Raw genomic sequence first — 6,000 nt, forward strand, 5'->3', positions numbered from 1 at the left:
CATTAGCCTTACTACCTATCTAATAATGAACTCAGAAGAACGTATATCACTCTCCATAATTTAACCAAACCACAAAAGTTTATAAATTTAATATAATACAAGCTGTAATACAACACCACACGTACATTGCTTGCACTAACTAATCATAAATAGAAAACTAGTCAGCAAGCAAAGCATTGCGTCCGGATGTGTTATGATGATACGTCCAACACAGTAAGTGGATGCAGGCATAGCGGACGTTTACTGCACGTCATTGTGCTTTTGATGCTCTAATGTGCATAATCTTCACTGTGAGCTCATCAGTGATTAAAATGGGTGGTTGTATTTCTGACGGCTTCTTAATATTATTAGTATAAGTATTTTACATAGTTAGTTAGCAGTTTTTGAGGACGCACAAATGCCTTACGTTAAATAATGGGTATAATAAACAATATGAAAATTTTTTTTTTCTTTTGGCAGAATTTATTATTATAAACGACGTTTAAATTTCTTAACCACCATATAATATACAATATCTTAGCACTTAACTTCTTCTTATGTTGGTTAACCCATCAAATCTGCATGAAGTTAAAAAGCTCTAATGATAGGACACTACATAAACTTGGTAAGGGTAATTTGTAGAGGATCAGGGAAGGGTTAGGTGGCCATAAAAGCGATGCGGAAGCGAGGAATAGTAACAGAAGTGGTAATTGCTTTCACAGACTCGAGCTAATTTCTGCTTAAAGGGTGGATGTGTTGGAGTATACGTTTTGTTTCGTATTGTATCGAGAATATTGTACAAAATCCCATGATTGTTTAAACCACTAGTTATCTTTTTAGCAAAAACTAAGCAATTTTTACTTACGATAAATAAAACTATTTGAGATATAACAATAATTAAGCTTTTTAGGGTATGAACTAAAATTTAAAAACCATAATGTAATAAAGTGTCATTATTAAAATAAAATATCTTGCGTTCTGAGAATGTTACCCTGACTAGATGCCCTAAATATCAGTATCACAAAAACTCTCCCTAATAAAACGCTAATTATATTTTACACGTTTTATCTCATGAAATTATTATTCCGCAGTGATGTAGCATTATTATTACCTATGTTGGGAAAGATTTTTCTTTTCTATCAAACTTCTGGTGTAAGCCAGTCAGGTAGAAATATATTTTTAATTATTGTTCTAATATCAGTATATAATTTTTTTACTCGCAAATTTAAACACAACACAGATAGGTATTTATGCATGCAATTACAATCGGGCTGTAAAAATAAAAATTTATGACGTTTTATTACTGATGCTAGCCAAACTTTGTATGAGTGTAAAACTTACTCATTTATTGAAAGTCGGATAACCAGCCTCACATACCAGATTGGTGATTGTTTATTTAGGAATCAAATGCCTCGTCTCTTATGCAATTGGGTGAAATACATATACTATTCTTAGGATTTATAAGCAACTAAACAGTTTGAAAAAATGTCCTCTCCTACGAAAGCTTTCTAAATGGAAACCGTATATATGTAGTACGATGACTGTATATAGTATACAGTATAATGACTGTATAATGTAGAATAGTTACGTTAATTTGCGTCCAATAATTTTTTATTACACATTATTTTTGAAGAAAATTAATTTTACTCAATGTATTTTTCATAAATTATGCATGTTTGGTTTGACGTTTCTCACAGCTGCCACACTTGTAAATTTACCTTGCTTTCAGGAAGGTGAAAATCAAATTTTACTGATATAAGTATTACCTTTTCATGTGTATCCCAAATGGTGTGTTTAAGTTTGTGCTATTAATTAAGATGATTCGTAAAGTCTACTATTTATAACGCGTCAATTATTATTGTAATGCATTCTCAGCCCTTTAAACCTCTAAATTGTACGTAAGATCCTGTAGACTTTCATAATTTCATTGAGAAGACAGATTTGGAATGGATGTAATTTACTTGACATACCTACATTTGACCGTGGGACATTAGATACTCAGTAAATGTTTATACTTTATTAGCATGGAGCACTATTAGATAGAAGCTATATTCAAAGTTAAACTCCCAATATCACTGCACTGGGCGGGATAAGGAACTTGTAAATTAACACAGATAAGTAATTAAAGCTCACTGATTATGTAAAGGAGTAATATCATGGTAATATAGATTATTATCCTTTGACAACGTCAGTGATACGCGGTTATAAGCGACAACTGAAATTCATTATCTTGTATGAGATTCGTCTAGGTAATGGTTTGGAGGGTTAATTTTGGCTATTTAATACATCCCAGTTGTAACTGCACTTGTTACAGCAAAATATATTTTTTTGATAAATCTGGAAAATCTTATGGATATCCAGGACGGCCTATCACTAACAGCTAGAGTCGAGATATCGGGTAGCCCGATAGGCCGTGTCTAAAGCGGGGAATGACTCTTGGAGTTGGCGGGGCTCTCCTAGTATTAAAAGCAGTTTTTAGCCTACGCAACGCCGTGCCACTCCGCTCGCTTTGACTGAAGATGCTGGTACAGAGCCGACCAATCCTTCTTCGAAGGAGACGTGACTAAAATTAATGCTCAACAGAGCTTTTCATGGTTCTTGACAGAATGGGTCAAGTCCCCAAACCTACCCACCCAGAATATTATGTAACTCATAATGAGGCTCAAAGAAGGCCTTTTTAGAGCTAAGTGACATTTCTGAGTTCCTTGCATCAAAATAAATTAACTGAATTTTTTATATTAATCTTATCCTACCACAATTTGATTATTGTAACGTATAAGAATTACTTTCAATACATTATTAACTTATAGCTCGTATTATTACAGTTGCATCATCATTCAAATCTCCAAATCAATACAGAATGATGTTACCAGATTGACAGTGTGATTACACATTCAGGTCTTTTTAAAAGTAATAATAATAATTTTATGCAAACAATGCATGGACTATTTTTAATTTAAATCACGCCGCATATTCATTTTTATGAGTTAAGGAAAACTTACATGTTATTAACCTATTACGTGCCCTATATTAGGATATTTGGTGGAAACGAATCAAATTTTAAGTTAGTTGAGATGCATGGCATCTCCACGACGTTAAATAATTGCGCTTACAAGCTTAGAGTTTAATCGACTCTATTTAACCCCACATATTTTGGTCCTCTATAACCTAGGGAGTCAATTCTGGCATCATAAAGTTACCGTGTAATGACAAAACTCTTATATTATAAATTTCAATCGTGTATTAATATTGATATAATTATGATATATGCTGTGTTTACGTTTAGCCCTCTTAGTTTCTAAAGTTTTAAAGTCATGTTTCTTTTTGGCCTTTTTCATGTTCCCTGGACAATTCCAAACTTTTAACTTGTAAAAGCATTCATATGAAACTTAAAAATTTAAAGAGTCTCTCTTATATCTGTACTGTTTACAGATAAAATTGCAACACTCCAATGATTACTGGTAAAGTTATTTTTGAATATACTTGGGTGGAGGCCTTGTTGAGATTAGTCCAGTTGAGGTAAATTCATAGATGCAATTTGAATTAAGGGAGTGCAAATTCGCGAATATATGTAGGCACTTTATATCCGTAGCCTACCGCTTTAGATATCAGGGTACGACATTGGTAGACAACTTTGTTACGTAAAAAGTCATACATAATAGAAGTATACGTAATAGAGATAAATAAATAACAAAGAAAAGTCATCTTATAAAATGGGGATGATGGGAATAGAAGTTTATAAACTGTATTTTTAATGCAATTTACGAGAAAATATCGATATTCAACAACATTTGGAAATAGTTGAGTGCTTCCAGGATTATCTTGATTTAATTTATATATAAATCTGAAAAGGTTAACAAAACTAACCAAATGCATTATTTTGTATTTGTACTTACATAATACTGCTACTGAAAGTTTTAGTTATATATAAAACGTATAAAATGTATGTTACACCATATAGTTATTTAGCCACTTGGAAATACTGCTTTAGGGGATAAGTGTTAGGAGGAGTGTGAGAGGTAATTTACATTGCTACACAGCTTCCCCTCCCAGCCTTTGTTGTTAGATCAATTTTACGTGTTGCAGGTTCTTTTTCAGTCTTCATTATTGTGGTTAAACAACTCACGGCTTGAGCGTGTATTTAGTTTAAGTACTCGTATTCGCTTATTATTTGACGGAATTTGTTGAAAAAAAGAACCATTGGAATATAAATCAAATTTGAAAATAGATGGTATCTTGTACATTTTTTACTGTAGTCTACTTGTTGCATTTGCTAAACAATTATTTTACATGCGCTTCGTTCTTAATAAACACCAAGCAAGCAATTATACTGTGCATGTTTTATTTGTTAAAACTAATGTTTAATTAGGTATCTGCATCTTTACTAGCTCTGTAGAAAACATTTTTGTGAAAAATACAACAGGGCGGCCTGAGGTTTTAAGTAATTTTTCTCTAACTATATATATTATTAGTTCCCTCAGCTGCAGAACTTTGTGTTCCTGTTTTTCAACATTCTATTTACAATGCTAAGCAGTTCTTCCGGACAGAAAAATATTTACAGCTTCAAAATCCCAGTGCATTATTTAAATAGCAATATTTTTAATTTGCGTATACCTGATATATGCATTAATTATATAAGAATTTGGAATACTTTATTATCATTCATGATATATTAGCTATAAATTACTAACATATAATATTAAAAGAAATTAGTTTTTGTAAGTCTAAACATGTAGTATTACTATTTTTCTTAAACTTATTATTATTATTATTGATTATTAGCACAATGTCTGTACAGCAAATTTACTATGGTGTAAGTTAGGATTAAAAGATTTCAGATCACTTAAATTTAATTCTGATCTTCCAAGATTCAGGGGTTATAAAGTGATAACTTTGAGAGGAATAAAGAGAAGAAAATGTTGAGGAATGCAGACCGGCACTGATGTCGTAACAAGAGTTGTATTCTTTTTGTTGGCTCCACACTCCACTTTACTTTCAGTTCAGGAAAGCAAATTGACGTTTGCTGCAGCAACAAGCTTTCAGTCAATTCGATTGATTTAGCCTAGAATATTTTACATTGAGTCAAACACTATTGTCTTTTACGGTGCAACGAGGAATATATTTTTATATAATCTTTAAAAGTTTGATATTGTCACTATAAAAGTTACTTCTTATCTGTTTGTAAACACTTTCTTTTCCTTAAAAGATTAAGTAGAACCTAGGTTTAGTTTTATCCCTCCACTTTGCTTTTAGTCAAGTAATTCAAATTGCTTTTAAACTGCAAGTATAAACTTCCTGTACGTTAGTTTGATTCTTTCGCAGGAAATATCACTTTTGCATTTAATATTTAATAAACAGTAATTAGTTAATTTCTGTTAAAAAAAATCTAAAATATATTACTCATTGCAATGTTTGTGTATTTTGACGTATGCTATGCTCTTTTTAGTGCTTAATTCAAATATATTATCCAGGTTTCTATTACGTCAGGTTATCTCTGAACCATTTTTTGCGGAAAAATCCGAATATAAGCAACGTTTCATATTTTAAAGTTCTATAATTTATTGAACACAAAATAATTACACAATTAACATCTAAAGAACAGGATTATAATGATAGTTCCAAATCAGTACCTGGGTAATCGTGACTCCTGGGTGAATTTTCCAGGTTTATCTACTAGGCGTGGCTTGCAAGATTCCAGATATGTAGATTGCTCCTGATCGTATTAAAAGTGTTATAAAAGCGACCAGCTCAAACAGTGGCGATTCCAAATTCCAAGTATTTCGCTATCGTGAGACTTACTAGACACTTTCGCCAAGTGTCAGACTAGACAAATAATTTAAAAGCCATTACGGGCTAAATGTCTTTAGCAGGTGGATAATGTCTCATAAGTGAGATTTTCCTGTCTTTTACGTAACTGTGAGTGTAAATAGAATATCTTACGTTATTAGCTCACACACAATTAGATATATAGGTTTTATAATTATATAATAATAATTATTATTTCGCACACTTATAGCATGA

The sequence above is a fragment of the Homalodisca vitripennis genome, chromosome 8, assembly GCF_021130785.1.
Source record: "Homalodisca vitripennis isolate AUS2020 chromosome 8, UT_GWSS_2.1, whole genome shotgun sequence".
NCBI classification, from domain to species: domain Eukaryota; kingdom Metazoa; phylum Arthropoda; class Insecta; order Hemiptera; family Cicadellidae; genus Homalodisca; species Homalodisca vitripennis.